Source organism: Palaemon carinicauda, chromosome 36, assembly GCF_036898095.1.
Source record: "Palaemon carinicauda isolate YSFRI2023 chromosome 36, ASM3689809v2, whole genome shotgun sequence".
NCBI lineage: Eukaryota > Metazoa > Arthropoda > Malacostraca > Decapoda > Palaemonidae > Palaemon > Palaemon carinicauda.
The window spans coordinates 71,696,650-71,714,333 of record NC_090760.1 but is presented as its reverse complement, the minus strand read 5'-3'; the positions used below and the strand labels follow the sequence as shown (position 1 = coordinate 71,714,333).

At 40.2% G+C, this 17,684-nt stretch overlaps 1 protein-coding gene across 3 annotated transcripts in view; it reads right to left on the bottom strand.

The window, feature by feature from the left end:
- Nucleotides 1-17,286, bottom strand: part of LOC137628900 (WAS/WASL-interacting protein family member 1-like) — a 69,204-nt gene extending 51,918 nt beyond the window's left edge. For 2 of the 3 annotated variants that reach the window (XM_068360163.1, XM_068360165.1), the window contains exon 1: nt 17,090-17,286. The gene's annotated coding sequence lies outside the window, so the exon portion shown is untranslated. Of the gene's footprint in view, nt 1-8,601; nt 8,689-17,089 lie in introns of all 3 variants that reach the window. The other variant, XM_068360164.1, reaches the window with a different exon arrangement.
- Between the last annotated feature and the right edge of the window lie 398 nt (nt 17,287-17,684).

Sequence of the window (17,684 nt, the reverse complement as noted above, 5' to 3'; positions counted from 1 at the left end):
CTGCTAGGCCTTATCACTATCCCTTGCCTCTGCCATTCATGAATGGCCTTACAACCTTTAAATAAAACTGCTTTCAATTAAAAATGGTTCAAAAGACCATAATCTGAATTTAAAAGACTAAAATATGAATTTCTGACTTGTGTGGGGTCCAGGTAGAGAGAGACTCGTGTTCTGCTTTAGTTGAATAATCCGTAGAATTTCATAATTATATACCATTATTGAGAGAGAGAGAGAGAGAGAGAGAGAGAGAGAGAGAGAGAGAGAGAGAGAGAGAGAGAGAGAGAGAGAGAGAGAGAGAGAGAGAGAGAGAGAGAGAGAGAGAGAGAGAGAGAGATCCCTTCTACAAAAGTATAAAAAAAAAAAATCTTGCATAGACCACATCCAAGAAGATCCATCAGTTACGACGCAAGAACACCATCATTCAAAAGATATTACAGCAGGTTACATAAACCTGTTAACGAGATTCTCAGCTGAATGTTACCGGTACCTCTTAGACGTGTGAAAATAATCATCCCCATTGAATTTATGGAAATTCAAGTGTTCAAAAAATACCTTATATATAAAACAATAAAAATTAAGCCTACCAACTTCCTTGGACTCAAAATTTCCATTAAATTTCTGGAATTTTCATTATAAAAACACTTGCATTCCTAATGGGTACTTCAAGTCCACTCATGCCTCAGGTGAATAGAGCCACTTGAAGATGGGATAGTCGATAGCCAGCCACTTGAGACTTTCCTGGCTGGTTATTTAGGGCGCAGGTAAGTCGTATCTCATGGACCTCTCTTTTATCCCTACAGGGATTCTTTCCTACAGTAGAAAATACTTGCGTAATTAGACTATTAAAAGGGTTTGTTTTGGCCCAGATAAATATGTAATGTAAGCATTTCATTTTAGAAAAAAAAAAAAAAAAAAAAAATAAAGAGAGAGAGAGAGAGAGAGAGAGAGAGAGAGAGAGAGAGAGAGAGAGAGAGAGAGAGAGAGAGAGAGAGAGAGCGCAGCTGTTGAAAAGTAATCTAATGCACAGTTTTTTGTTTATTTAAAAGAAACTATTATTATCGAGATATTAGTTTTTAGTTTATAAAATATGCTGTATTTCTGTTTAGTAAAGTAAAGATAACATACTGCGCAAGAGACAACACATAAGAAGTTGCGTCATGCTTTTAGAGTAGCGGCGTAGGCTAAGAGTCTTGAATGAAAACACAGAACACTTACAATAAGTACAGTTAAGCAGTACTGTAGTAATATTACAGTAATATACAGTACAGTATCAGTGAATATTAGGTTACAGTACAGTATTACTAGATAGGAACTTTTGTTATGCTGTACAAAACAGTAAGGGGATGATGACGACTGTAAATGCACCCGCTCATGGTAAGGGGCAGTGACTTTTTAGGTTAGGAGTTAGCATACCCTAGAGTAGTATTTATTCGCAAAAATTCGCTTATCGTACCTGTGTCTGTAACCTTACCATCGCAAATAACGAGGCTTAACTGTAATTGGAACAGAGGCCTTGAGGGGAGAGATACACTTTCCACGACACCAACCACAGAAAACTAACCACTTCGCCTGGTAGACTACCTCTGTGGATTTCCTGAGGTGTCCAGCCATTCTTTTCACCACTAGTGCAAAAAGCTTCTCTGTGTAAGGTGCTGCTTGACAGTCTCAAAGCATGAAGCCGAAGCTAAGTTACAGTCTTGTGGAAGATATTGGCATGTGGTTGTTTAAGGAGGTCATGCCGTGGAGGGAGCCTCCTCAGGATCTCCTTGAGGAGTTGCAGAAGGTCTGTGAACCATTCTGCATGATGCCATAGCGGAGCTATAAGAGTCATATGCAAGTTGTTGCTTCCTCGTACCTGGTTGAAGACTTTTCTCATCAGACAGAACGGGATCAACGCATAAGCGTCCAGGTGTATTCACCGTTGTTGAAAAGCATCTTGCCAAATGGCTTGGGGATCCAAGATGGGGGAGCAGTATAACTGGAGCCTGAAATTCAGGGCCATTGCGAACAGATCCACAGTCGGTGAACCCCACAAAGTCAGGACTTTGTTGGGTATTATAGGATTCAAAGACCAGTTGGCGCCAACTATCTGTGTCTCTACTAAGCTTGTCTGCTAGCACATTCCGCTTGCCCGAATGAAGCGAACTGATAGTCACCGAGTTGTCTTCTGCCCATCTGAGCATCTCTACTGCAAGATGGTACAGCTGCTGCGAAAAGGTACCACCGTTTGTTCAGATAAGCTACTACTGTGGTGTGGTCGTTCATTAACAACACAGTGCCCTGCCGGGACCTGGTGGAACTGTTTGAGGGCCAGAAAGGCTGCCCTCATCTCCAAGAGATTTATCTGCTGGTACCTTTCTGATTTGGACCATTGGTCGGAGGTGTAGTGGTGCAGCACGTGGGTCCCCCACCCTTCTTTTGATGCACCGGAAAAGAGCATCAATTCCGGGAGGGAGACGAAGAGATTGACCCCTTTGCAGAGGTTTGGATCTGCCAGTCACTATCTGAGATCCGTCCATTCCTCTAGCTCTAAGTGGACTGGATGATCCCTGGAATCGCTGGACTGATTCCACTAGGATTTTGGACGCCACTGGAGAGATCTCATTCTGAGGCGACTGTTGGGGACCAGTTGGGTCAGAGAAGATAGGTGACCGAGAAGTCGAAGCCAAGCCTGCGCCGGGAGCTCTTCCCATCTGAGGAAAACCTATGCTATCTTCCTCAGTCTCTGAATTCTTTTGTCTGATGGGAAAGCTTTGTGCCTTAGGGTGTCTATGCGCATGCCTAAATATACCAATTCTTGAGAGGGAAGCAGATGAGACTTCTTGAGGTTTATCATGATCCCCAAATCCTTGCAAAATCTTAGAAGCTCTTAGTGGCGGAGAAGTACCGCCTCCGAGTCTGCCAGAATCAGCCAGTCATCCAACTATCTTCGGAGATGGATGCTGACTCTTGTGAGCACAAGATGACACTCGGGCGAACACTTTCAGGAAGACCTGGGGTGCTGTGGAATGACTGAAACACAGTACCCTGAACTGGTAATGCTTCTGGTTGAGCATGAATCTTAGATACTTACTGGAAGACTGATGGATTGGGATCTGAAAGTATGTGTCCTTCAGATCTAGAATGGGAGTCCTGCAGTCTTATCGCTTGTCTGACATTGCCGGCTGTCTCCATTCTGAACGGGGTCTGTTCGACAAACCTGTTCAGAGCCGAGAGGTCGATGACTGCCTCCAGACGCCTTTCTCACAAAAAAGAGTCGACTGTAAAAGTCTGGGGACCCGCCGAGAACCTCTTGGAAAGCGCCCTTCTCCAACATGGTCTGGACTTCTGCCCTGAGGGGACACTCCTGTGCGGATCCCTTCGCATAGGAGTTTGATGGAACCAGCACTAGAGTCAGTGGAGGGAGTGAGAGAGTGAACGGGACGCGATACCCTGAACGAATCACCTCGACCATCCAGGCCGAAAATGAAACTAAGTCCTGTAAGCTTCTCGAAGGGCATAGCCCTCAAGAGTGCCTCTACGGAGTGGTCGAAAGGCAGGGTAGGGAGAGACTCCCCAAGGATCTTTTAGTACCTCCTCTGAAACACATACAGAGGAGGTGGACCCAGTTGCCTGGGATACTGCCTTCTGCTTGGCACTCCTCAACCCCTTCGACCAGGGCAGAGCTGCACTGGCCCTTAGGGGTTTCCGAGTATCATAAAACTGGTCAAGGACAATTTCTTTTCCACCTAGAGGAGCTACCGATGGATCTGGTAGCCCATTGATGGATCGGATGCATCCAAACTCTCACCCATAGGAGCCCGGAGTGGGTTGCAGTCGTCATCAGGATAGACCAGAGACAGGGAAACTGCTGAGGAAGTGCTCGTTTCCGGCGGCCTAAGGGGCAGCGAAGAGGGAAGCCTGGCCAAGGTTTTATGGATGGTAAATAAAGCATTTGGCTCCCTGCTCCGAGGCAGGCGTTCCTCCATCAGCGAGGGCCTAGAAAAATCTGCTGGTCTACAGGCGGGATGGAAATCCGCCGCCAGAGGGAGCACGTCACCCCTAGTCACAGGTTGTATCTCCTTAGGCACTATCTCGATGGGAAGGGAAGAAAGGAGTTCCTGTAGCAAGTTACCCAGTCTTCCAAGGGAGGCGAAGGACGGATCCTCTTCCTTTTCCCCTTAGATTTAGCCTGTGGCATCTTGAACTGCAAAGGGCTACCTTTGAGTTCTTGAAAACACTCTTCCCGAGGCCTCTTGCAAGGGGAGAAAGGTTTCGCCCTACCAAAAAGGACCCACAGGAGCGGAATCCTCCAAACTTCTCCTAGGATCAGCAGAGAGGGAAGCCCCAGGGACAAGAGGTGACAACAAAGGAATCCTTGAAGTGCCTCCTAAGGACTGGGAGCGGGGAATGACCCCCTTCTCGGCCTGACACATTATATTGAATAATTCTCAAAGCCATGGGGGGTTGCGGGCTCCCAAAGAACTGCGGGGGAGGTCCTTAGGAAAATATGGATCCTTGGGTTTAGGAACCTCGGCGGGTTTCTCAACCCTCTTGCCTGTAGGAGGCTTCCCAGCAAGCAAGATTGGCACAGGCCTACCCTTAGGGATAGGGTCTGGGCAATTGTCGCGTAAGCCACTGACGTCTCTGAGGCATTGGAAGCCTTTGAGACTGGAGACTAACAAGTGTCTCTCTTTGCAGGTGGGTTACCCCGGAAGGGGCGACCTTCTGCAGCCAAAAAGGAGATGGTACTTCGCCCGAGGATGGGGTAACCACCGGGAACAGGCGAGGTTGGTTTAACGAAGATGGCAAACCAGAAGAACCCTCTCTCAAACAAGACATAGGAACGTCAAGCGCCAGTGCTCCAAAGCGTCGTGCGACGCTGTTCTGTCGCGTGACTGAGCTGGGTCAAGAGGCGGAAAGCCAGAAGAGGGAGCAACTGTGGATCATAAACCCCAGTCGCGCGATCCATAAGAATCCACGCGGCGAGGACCTTGAGGAACCTCATCACCAACTGATGTTTGATGGATAACAGAATGAAGGCTGCGAGAACCCGGGGGTTCAGCATAGTGTTGGTAGCGCAGAACGCGATTAAAACCCTCGATGACGAGGGTCACGACAACCAACAAGTTCAGTGTGATCGCGTGAACCTCTAGGATTCGCGCGATGAAGAGAGAACTCCATGCTATGAGAACCCGAAGGGTCAATGCAAAGGGAAACAGAAGTTTCCTTGCCACGAGACCACTAAGGATCAGCGTGACGAGAGGCACGAGAGCCCGAGGGCTCAGCGTAACCTGGGTTGCAAGACCCCAAAGGGTCATCGCAACAGGAAACTGGAAACAGCAGTTTCCCGACCACGAGACCCCGAAGGATCAGCATGACGAGGCACGAGAGGCCGAGGGCTCAGCACAACCTAGGTTGCGATACCCCAAAGGGTCAGCGCAACAAGAGACACGAGAGTCCAAGGGCTCAGGGTAACTGGGGTTACGAGACCCCAAAGGGTCAGCGTGACTGATGGCATGAGAGCCTAAAGGCTCAGCGTAACCATCGTTACGAGAGCCCGGAGGCTCAGCGTAACTGGATCTCATAAGTTCCAAGTCGTGAGAACCCGAAAGTTCAACGTGAGGAGAACCAGCAGGTTTGCTCTCCCGAAGGAGATTAAAAAAAAGAAACTCACTCCACCCCTGGAGGAGAACGATAAGCATATGGGGACCGTCGATGCCCTAAGGCGGTCTTCTCTCGCGAACGAGACTCCTTCCTCCGAAGGGGATACTGTACCTTCCTCAGAGAAAGCTCTGACACTTCCCCTGGTGGATCAGCAAACTCCTTGGCATCGGAAACAGACTCAAGGCCTGACTGACGGGCTGCAACACCTACACCCACACAAGGAGGATCAACCTCAACAGAGGAAGGAGATGGCTGCCTTCTCTCCGCTCCCATCTGAAGGAGTTCAAAGAGAGTTTCCTTGGAAGGGGGACCATCGACGCCCAGCGATGACCAAAAGGATACAAGATCCGAGAAAGAACAGGTGCTCCCTGGCGGAAGGGAAGGAGCCGACTCGCTAAGGGAGTCGGCACCTTGGCCTGTCCCACAGGGTTGACCTGGAGTCACAAGCCCTGCGGTGCTGCTCGACCGTACCCCGAAAGGCCCCGGCAGAGGAGCAGCTTCAGAAAGAGATTTTGGGGGTAGAAGAAGCAGAAGCCTGTGACTTTTTCGATTTCGAGGAAGACCCCGAAGGCAAAGAATCGCGCTTAGACTACTTCTTCCTACGCCCGAACCTCTCCTACTGGGAGGCAGGCCACTCCCGACGCAACACAGGTGTCATGCCGTGAACACCGATGGCCCGGCAATCCGGGCACAGGAGGTGAGGGTCTCAACGGACGACGTGAGGGTCTCAACGGACGACATGAAGGTACCGCACGTGCGGGCCTCGCGACCAGGAGATGTCCACATACCAGGACAGCAAACACACACAAGTACAAAAGAAGAAGAAAAAGTGGGGTAGCCGGTCTACCCCACGCCCCCACCTGCTAACTAGCGAATGGGGGTAGTTATCCCTCACTAAAATTATCTTGGCTAGTTTTCAGCATTGCCGAAAAGTAATACCCCATTTGCAGCGGAACAAATAGTTTTGATATCTCGGCCCTAACTGAAACAGGGTGTAAGAGGATTGGTAAAGAAACCTTAGACCAAGGCAATATATATCTACTCAAGAAGAATAAATGGAGTTGGAAGAGAAGGGGTAGAAATGATGATGACACCAAGAACAGAAAAGGCATTAACGGAATGTAGAGCTGTAAATACAGTAGTAGATTGTTACTTGCAAAGTTTAAATCAAAGATATGCAATGAGTACAGAATTATAGTTTGCTATGCACCAACAAATAATTCCCTGAAGAAAGTTAAGATGAATACTATGAAGAACTGCAGAGTGTAATAGATGAGATCCCAAAGTGGTATGAAAATTATGATGATGACTGTAAAACAACTTTTCAATAGTTGGATAAGCAAGACTTACTTAAAAAGCAAGTCTTTATACTTTGCCATTCAAAAAATCTTTAGAGGTTTCAAAAAAAAGTTGTGCAGTGACTTTTTGTTCTACTTAAAACAGTTTTCAAAGATTTCTTCTGGGTGCTGCAATCACATGAGTTTAGCCCTTTTATAAATATGTCTTTGAAAAACCTACAAGTGAATATGTGAATAGCACTGGCTGGTGACTTAGTATAACTGGTTAGAGCATTCTGTACAAAACTCATAAGCAGTTTCAAAGTATAGCAAGAATATCTAATAACAGCCAGATGAAAAATAATAGACCCGAAATTAGACACACAAATACTGTCCAATGTCATAGATAATCTTTTAGAATTACAGTATCAATTACGTGAAACTAATCATCCAAATCAGCCAAATAACTACAAAATACTCCTCAAGACACTTTCGACCAACTTTACACACGAGGACTATGGGAGAGGGAGGTCCCTTCCCCAGAGATAAATGGTACAGAAAAACTAAACTTTCAGAATCCACCATAATCTAAAGAATATATGCAGAATATAGCCATCTAAATCAACCACATTAGAAAAGGTGCAATAAGATTGAGCTCAAATGTTTAAATGTTCAACATGCGACTATGTACAGTATCATTTAAGACTAATCAAATCTCTAATCATGCTGAATGTTGGATTTCCCCTTGCTATCAGCATGCAAAATACTAGCGCTGTTTAGATACGAAAAGAAATAATGACCACTTATAAGTTAAAAGTAAATAAAAATGTATTTGACATTATCTTTTTTTTTTTTATGTTTTTCCGACAGTATTTTTTACTTGTGTAAATAGGAGAAAACTTTATTTGAAAGGTACATGCGAGACCTGTTTCTCAATCCCAGAGGCATGACCAATTGTGTGAAAAGAAAAGCCCCTATCCTAATGGATAAAATCTCTCTGCCATCGTAACCGTATAAACAAACACTGATGTCCCCCTCTCAATCCACTATATTCTCACTTGCAATTAACAAACCCTCTTGGAATGCTATGCTATCTACTATTGATTCTTGAAAAAGCTATGTAATTTGATCTTATTTTCACTAACTCCACACAATGGAAAATATTACAGCCTTGATAAAGCAAGAAAAACACAAAACTTTGACAAATTTTGGTGGAGGACAGATTTCTAGTTTCTCAAATGATCTGGTAGCCAAATGACCTTGGCAAATTACATTACTAAGAATACCGACTCATTTGTACCAAAACTTCAACCACATTTTTTAAAAAGTGCATTTCTTTGTATAATTTATTCCACGATAAAAATTTATGTTTTGTACACACCCTGCCCAGGTATCTTTTATTTTGAGTTTCACCTTAAACTAAAGGAATTTCCTAAAGGTATAACATTAGTAGGTCAATAGAGGTGAAGGGAGGGAGCAAGGGCATGACATGACAAAATGCAGTCGGGGGGAATACAGTACGGTAGTATTGTAAGTGACCTAAGATAAGGTAGCCCAAAACTCTCACCTTGCATGTGACTATCTCAATACAGAGCTACTTTAATATGCTATTACCAAATAAATGGGTAAGAAAAAATAAAGAGAAAATCATTCAAATTATCAAAATCATTCCATTTACCTTAAAGTTTGTGGGTGACTGGGGGAAGAGTAGGCTTAGCCTACGGAACTTGGCTCCTAATAGCAAGTCAAGCACGCAGACGGGGAACTAGAAAATCGGGACATTATTTTAGGGGGCTGGAAGACGAAGCGATGTCTATTGGCACTATATATTCATGTCTTATAATCAGTTGAAAAAAAAAAGCTGTGCTTCAGCATCTAAAATTCCTTTGCTAGGACGAGCAACAACAAATAAACTGGATTCACTATTAATCAAGAGATTGTGAGGAACAGTGTTTTGGTCAACTTGAGATTGAAAGTTTATCTAATACTGTAATCAAGTTCAGTATAAGCAATTAACACAATTGGCAACATGTTAAAAGAGAAATAGTTTATCGAGTGTGTAGGCGTATTAAAAAGAACAGTGGGCTGCAGTATACACTGCATCTTGCCAATGCAAATCATGCTACTCTATAAATAGACTACTATCCTCTCTGAATTTTAACAAGAGCTGATTTGCCACGAATAGACAATGAACTTGAACTATAAAGGGGAAATGACTATGACAGTTGTATTACCTATATTCACATCAATTATAAATAACAAATTCAATTCATTTCTGTGCTCCTGTACTCTTGAGAACGAAATATGGGTACAAATCTCTCCTACCGTTATGAAACCAATTTTTGATTCATAACCATATTTCTTAATTTCAGAATCTTTTCATAATGTTCACAAACTTGCTCTTCAATGTCAACTGATTTTACAGTACTCATAAACACCTTCTGGAGTCCAAAAAGGAAAGTTCAAACTTGCAATGAATGCTTTTATGTTAAACAAGTCGTCCTTATTTTCTCTGTGCTGTTTATATATGGCAGATATATTTTAAAATTAATGATCTTAAAGACATTTTATATTTTACCATTAATTCTCAAATAGTTTATTTCCTTTCCTCACTGGGCTATTTTCCCTGGGCTTGTATTATCCTTTTCCAACCAGGGTTGTAGCTTAGCTAATAATAATTATAACAAAAATAATAATAAAAGGGATCAAAATGCTAACCTAACCTACTCTTCAGGAAAAAATTCCCAAATTTACGATCAATAAAAACCACTTCTGTATATATATACTGTTCATCTTCATTATTCTAAACATAATAGCCTATTACTGTGGTTTCAGTGTAAAAAAAAAAAAAAAAAAAAAACACATACAATATATCTCCAAGTGTGTCCGCCTAACTACGACAGATTAGGGCTAGTCTAGATTAATAGGTAAGCTTATGGGAAAGGGGGACAACAGAAGCTTTACTTTGCGTGTATTTCCGAAATGCAGATATTTTTTACGACTTATTCTTATGTTACATATGCAGTATTTTTACTCACATTTTTAAAAAAAAATATATACAGTATATAATTATAGAAAAACTATTATCTTGTTACAAAGTCTCAACTGTATGCTGTAAATTATCATCATGAGCTTTTAAGAATAATGATACAGCCCAAATGGCCCTAGCATGGAAAGCCACCCCATACAGAAATAGGAATTTCTTAGTCCTGAATATAAATTAAGTGAGAAAAATAGGATAATACAAAAGACACAAGAAAGATGAAGCATGAAATAAGATGTATATTGGCTTATACTCAATGGTGTACTGTTATGAGCAAATACAGATATGAGAGGGATTACTGTACATACTGTATATACCGTAGAAGGAACACAGATTACTGTACATACTGTATATACCGTAGAAAGAACACAAGTTTCAACATATTTCTATGTACTTTAAATTGCCTCAAAATTCATATATTTTCTACGTGTATATTTAAAAGAAAAATAATAAGAATAAGCATTAGCTCATCATATCATAACAAATAAAAAAAAAAAGTTTCTCTTGTAACATCAACAAAAGTTTTGTTACGCTTTTCTACATATATTCTGATGACAACTTCCAAACTTGATCATGCTATGAAACATCTCTCTATTTTCTTGCAGCTTTAATTTACTGACTTACTCGCTTAATTAAATCTAACGAACACCGAAAACAAACTCGAATAGCCTTCACAACAGTTTTACACAGACAGTTCATATTGAAAATTTTCAACTTTAAATCAAATTTGGACATTTTAACTTTTAAATTTAAGCCCTGGTGCAAGGATGCATTAGAAAAATAATGGGGTACCATTCATCACAAAAATTAGTTTTTCCTAAATGTAAGTTTTAACTTGTATGATCATATCAAACCTGAACTACTTTCTGAGTACTATACCACATGAACCGTGATATAATCTAATCAATTAATTTTTCAGGAAAATAGAAGTTGACCATGCAATTATATCAAATTACAGACTGTGTATATTGCTCATAATGTTAGCATGAGACATTAACACTGTCTAACAGGGCCAATGACAGTAATAATGCACTGTGAACTAAAACGCTTCATATCAATTATGTATCAATTCTAAGCCTAACTGCATTCTAATGTTCCTGGTTTATCATTGTTTCAGAAACTAATATTAGCTACACTCCTGTGAAATTATACAGTGAACACTACACGATACACCTAACATACATCTCAAAATTCATCTATTTCTTAACGAAATCAGAAAAATAGTTACTCTACTCACACGAAAATGCATACCTACTTTACCGAGTACCATAGATATTCCATACTAGTGTACTCAAAACCGTCCAAAAAGACTTCTAAATATTTATATATTCATGCACAGACAGACTCAACCCTTCCCACCCCCTCTTCCCTTTCCTAACTACAATACAGTGGTTTGGCAATTTGTGGGAGACTGTGGCTTCAGTTTATCTCTTGGGGTACCTTCTATCAACAAAATAGGACAACTCTCTCCCCCTCAGAGAGGGAGATACTCTACTGCATAGTTGGTAATCTCTCAAAATTAAGGCATCAACACATCTGCGAAATTTTAACAAGTGCGGGTATCCGTGCAACATAACGGGTAGGCATATCAAGAGAGCTTGTCATTCTATCAACATAAAATTTCAAGACCAGAGGTAACTATTTTTGTTACTTTTACACATGGGAAAACTGGTGTCCCTGACTGCATTATTTTCACACGATCAAAACTAAAGATTTCCATCAGTAAAACTTTTAGCGAGTAACTTTTAACTAAAAATTCTGTCTTGCAGGAAAAATATACTTTATTTAAGAGAAGCAAGCAAGATGAATATTTACTACCAACCTAATCATAAATGCAGATCTCTTCTTTAGAGCAAAATGCTAATACTGCATAGAATGAATTACATGTAATCAAATTAATCAATTACAGTATTTTATAGCTTAAAATTTCATTATCTTCAGTAATTCAATACTGTAGTTTTACTTCAGAAACCAAGGTCCATTAAAACTGGTTCATATATTTGTTTACTACATATTCGACTTTGCTTTACAATAAAAAAAACCACCCACATGTACTCGAGTCTTAAAGTTATTATACTGTAAAGGTCAAAATGAACTGCTTGTCATCATAGTCTCTTCCAACGGCTATTGACACAAAAGGCCTCAATTACATTTTGCCAGTTGCCTCTTCCTTGTGCTTTTATATCAATACTTCTCCGTTTATCATCTCCTACTTCACATTTCATAGTCCTCAGTCATATAGGCCTTGGTCTTTCAAATCTTCTAGTGCCTTGTGGAGCCCAGCTGAAAGTTTGGCAAGTTAAAATCTCTTGGGGAGTGCAAAGAGCATGCCCAAATTATCTCCATCTACCAACTCATTGTGATCTCAACCACATATGGCACTCGAGTAATTTAAATTTAATTTCTAATATTGACCCTCCATTTAACTCTTAATATTTGTCTTAAGGTTTTGTTCTTAAATCTACAAATTATCATTATTACTTGCTAAGCTACAATCCTAGTTGGAAAAGCAAGATGCTATAAGCCCAGGGGCTCCAATAGGGAAAATAGCCCAGTGAAGAAAGGAAACAAGGAAATAAGAAAAGCAATTAACAACTAAAATATCTTAAGAACAGTAACAACACAATAAATATTTGCTACATAAACAATAAAACTGTAACAAAATAAGAGGAAGAGAAGTAAGATAGAATAGTGTGCTAGAGTGTACCCTCTAGCAAGAGAACTCTACCCCAAGACAGTGGAAGACCCAGGTACAGAGGCTATGGCACTACCCAAGACTAGAGAACAATGGTTTGATTTTGGAGTGTCCTCATAGAAGAGCTGCTTTCCATAGCTAAAATCTCTTCTACCCTTACCAAGAGGATAGTAGCCACTGAACAATTACATTCCTATAGTTAAAACCTTAAGAAAAGAATTGTTTGGTAATTTCAGTGTTGTCAGGTGTATAAGAACAGAGGAGAATATATAAAGAATAGGACAGGCTATTTGGTGTATAAGAAGGCAAGGGGAAAATGAATCGTAACCAGAGAGAAGGATCCAATATAATACTGTCTGGCCAGTCTAAGAACGCAATAACTCTGTAGCGGTAGTACAGTATCTCAACGGGTGGCTGGTGCCCTATCCAACATACTACTCGGTTGGCTATCGTTTCATTGTCATACCATGACTCCTGTCCATACAGTAACACAGATCTCACTGCAAGTATTTTTCTAAATATATTTGTTTGGCCTTATAATCAAGTAATTGGGTGCCACAGTTTCAAAGAGAAGCGCTTACCGGGTAATTCATGTTTCCGGGAATCGTCCCTGATGTAGGTGAAAATCAGCATTTGCCATGATTAGAAAAACAAACGGGTCCAACCTTACGCATAGGGAATTTAGAAACCTTGATGACAAATCAAAACAAACTACACTAGCATTCTGCAGCCAATCTCGCCATATCAGATAAGAAAAGTTGATTGAAAATTTATGACTGTTTACCTTTGTGATTTCTAATTTAATTAAATTCTTCTCTTGGCTTCTTTTTTATAATATACATTCCATTTTACAGAAGCTGGCTTTTCAACTTTAGTCAGCAGAAGACGAATCAATTCTACATAATTCAAAGGCTTTCAAGATAAGACTCCCAACATGAAAACAATTCACATATAGCATGGATTGCTTTCACAATTATCTGGGTTTGGAGGGGTTGTTCATTTCTTTTGAAGGGATGTAAGAAAGGTAATATCAAAATAACCTACAGCAGCGCAGGGTTATAAAAGTTACAGGTTGTACTCGGCATAATGTTAATGATAAGTTACATTCTTTTCAACCAGAATGTGTTTCCTCATTACAAGCTGATGATACCGTACCATCGGTTCTAATTCAGAGTGAAAACGAATTAATTGTAAACTATCTACTAAAACCCCGAAATGACTAATTGTGTAGAACCATGTTCTCCATGCAATAATTACATGCTACAAATGAATATGTTGTTTTCTTGGCAAAATGATGTACGTCAGTAATTTATTGAAACAAATGACACCTTGAAAAATCTTGCAAAATCAAAAATGTCATAGCACCAAAAATTAGGAAAATCAAAACTTAATACATTTGAACTGAGGAAAATTGAAATGGAAATGCTGCATATTGCTTTGTACAGCATGTCGTAATCCACAGTAGTACTGTACTTTGAGTAATACTGTAGTTCTTTTCATAACCTTACCTATAAATCAAAATGCAATATTTTTCTATTGAAATATATCAAGAACTTTAAAAACTATATACAGTATATACCAATATATTAGCAAAACACCACAGGTCTTACAAAGCTTGAAGATAGAGAAAGACAGAGATGATGAGAACTGAGTATGCAATGGAAGATGAAATATCATTGGAAGGAGAAAGGATTAATGAGGTAAAATCATTTAAGTATTTGCGTCAATAGGCATAGGAGGAGATGATAATTTAAGAACTATGGTCTCCAATACTGTACAGGGTCTTTGGAATTAGAGTTTAGTCAAAGTCTGAAAAAAGCAAATCAGACAATGGCTAGGATAAGTAAAATTTGGAAATCAATTCGCCTGAAATTACATATAAAAATCAGACTATATACCAGTTTAGTGAGATCGATGTTACTCTGTGGACACAAGTCGTGGTATCGCAATGAAACTATATCTTTAACAGATTCTGTAGATTTGAGAACAAATCCCTCAGAAGGATATTGGGAGTCAAATGGCAAGACAGGATTACAAATTAAATTATAAGAGAGATTACTAGAGTGCCATATGTGGATGAGATCATGGTGAGGGTAGATGGAGATGATTTGGGCAAGCTCTTCAAACTCCCCAAGAGAGATTACTTCACGAAACTTTCGACTGGGCTCCACAAGGAACTAAAAGAGTTGGAAGACCCAGGCCTACATGGCTGAGGACTATGAAGTGTAAAGTAGGAGATGATGAATGGAAAAGTATTGAATTAAAAGCTCAAGATAGAGACGCCTGGCGAAATCTAAACAAGGGCCTTTGCGTCAATAGGCGTAGGAGGAGGAGATAATGATATTCAAGATTTACATTATGCCTGACCTATTTCATAAAGATATTTCGATGAAGAGGTTCCTTACAAAGATAGGAGCCTTTGTAGGGTGACGGCCAGATCCTGTAGAAAACGGGAATATTCTGAACTGTGGCCGTCGTTCTAAAAACGATTTTGGCGGGAGAAGCTAACTTAAAAAACCCACCTAACCTATGCTAAAAGCCGTATCCTTACCCAAGGGGGCTTCGCCCTCCCCCGGACCCCCCCTTACACAACAGTTTCCTTACCTACGAGTACGACGGGAGAAGCTAACTTAAAAAACCCACCTAACCTATGCTAAAAGCCGTGTCCTTACCCAGGGGGGCTGCGCCCCCCCGGACACAACATATTTAAGATCCGTAGACCATTTCCAAACGCTTTTATTCTATACAAGATAACAGTCGGATCGATAATAAGCAAATTAGGATGCTTGGCCGTAGCGCTACAAACTACCCCAAAGATATATAAAGTAACAATATAAATTATGGTACGTTATATGACCTAGATCATGTAACGTAACAATTTGAAATATTACTTTATGTAACTTTATAATGTAATTTTGCATTGACAGGGGTTACTTCAAACTTTGTTACAGATAAGTTTTGTAAAATGTTTCAGCGAGGAAAAATAACAGAAAATATCCTAACCTAACCCAATATCAAATTTAGACTAAGGACTTTAAGGAAATATTGTATAGCATAAAATTGGTAAATCTTTAGTTAGTGCATATCAAATAAACTGCATAGGGTGTCACGCCAAGACAGGTTTGTACCTCGGCTCAAGGCACTGTCTCCTAAAAGATAATGGCCCCCTGCGACACCCCAGGATTACTTGGCGACTCCATCGGCTGTTCTATAAACTAATAAAAGTTTAAGGACACTCCAAAATCAAACCATTGTTCTCTAGTCTTGAGTAGTGCCACAGCCTCTATATCATGGTCTTCCACTGTCTTTGGGTTAGAGTTCTCTTGCTTGAGAGTATACTTGGGCATACTATTTATCTAATTTCTCAATTTCTCTTCCTCTTGTTTTGTCATGTTTTAATAGTTTATAAAGGAAATATTTAATGTTGTTACTGTTCTTGAAAAAAAAAATTCCTTATTTCCTTTCCTCGCTAGACTATTTTCCCTATTAGCACATAGCATCCTGCTTTTTCAACTAGGGTTGTAGCTTAGCAATTACCAATAATACCTAATATCCATTCAATCTATTTAGGCATTCTGTACTAAACTTTGAAGTAGCGAGAATATTGGGTCTAAAAACACTAACAACTAATTAGACCATAATTTAAAAGTCCCCGTAAATTTCTCGTCTTGATAAACATCGTATCTATCATACATCAATAGGCCTATTAATGTCAACTTTAGAAATCATGTAAAGGCCACAAACCCCACTAGTTTATATCAAATATAAAAACAGGGAAATAAAAAAAAACGTACTTTTTTTTACTGTTACATTGCCCTGTAATACACTACAATAATACCCACATGCCTTTAGGCCTACGGCAATCGCTCTGATCCTGATAGGCCTACTAGAAATCTACATTTTTGGAATTCAATTTTGTTGATTGATTCATTCTTATGTTTTAGGAGTTTCCTATATAAATGCATAGAGAAATTACACCGAAATTACACCTACATAGGCCTAAGTGGGGGTCGCCAATTGTCTAAAATACCCAATAGGCCTCCAGTAAGATACACTTCCGCTTTATTAATGGTTTAAATCTTAAATTGCGGATCATTCTGATTAAAACGAAGTCATCAATTTGTTTTACCAAAAAACGTAAACAAAATCTAACGATAAAATGACAGGTTGGTCATTTGTCCTTTGACATTTGGTCAGGGTAACCTGACCTACGAGAAAGAATGCAATAAATAATATTACCCAACGTAATTCAAATCCAATACATCGAATAAAATAAAAGACGAACACTAAAAGGGACTTCAAACTGGTAAACAATGGAAAAAAGCGACGGAGAAAATAAACAAAAATATCCGGAAGATAAGAGAATGTCTTCCCTGAGTCACTTCAACATTTGAGGTCGCGGAAAAAACATCCATCCATATTTCTCACCTTCCGAGGATTAAAAGCAGGATATATCCGTCGTTTCCCGAAGCCGTCTGCGCAAAATTCATCGGTACACATCCATAATTCCCAAGAGACTGACACAGGTGAATTGAAATGAGGTTAAACTGTCAAATTTCCTCGGCCACTACGAGACACCCAACCAACACAAATATGGCCGCATCGCCTCTAGTGTAGGATGACACTTTCATCGGCCAGCGGGTCGTTAAAATGGAGAGGTTTTAATTATTCTTTTGCGTTTTCATTAATTATTAATTATAAAATTATACTATTTTTGTATTTTATGTTAAATACACGCTAGTTTGCTTTGTTTATATGTCTTCGAATGACGTGTGGTGGTGGAGGACGGTTGGGTAGAGCGCTTAGAACTCGGTGGAAATGTTTCTCTGGCTAAGCGATCAAGGTCATCTGGAGAGAGAGAGAGAGAGAGAGAGAGAGAGAGAGAGAGAGAGAGAGAGAGAGAGAGAGAATGTTTAAAAGGCATTATTAATCACGAGAAGAAAATACACTGATGTGTAAGATGTATTACTGATGATGCTGGGAGAAAGAGAATGTATAAAATGCATTGCGAAAATGAGAGAGA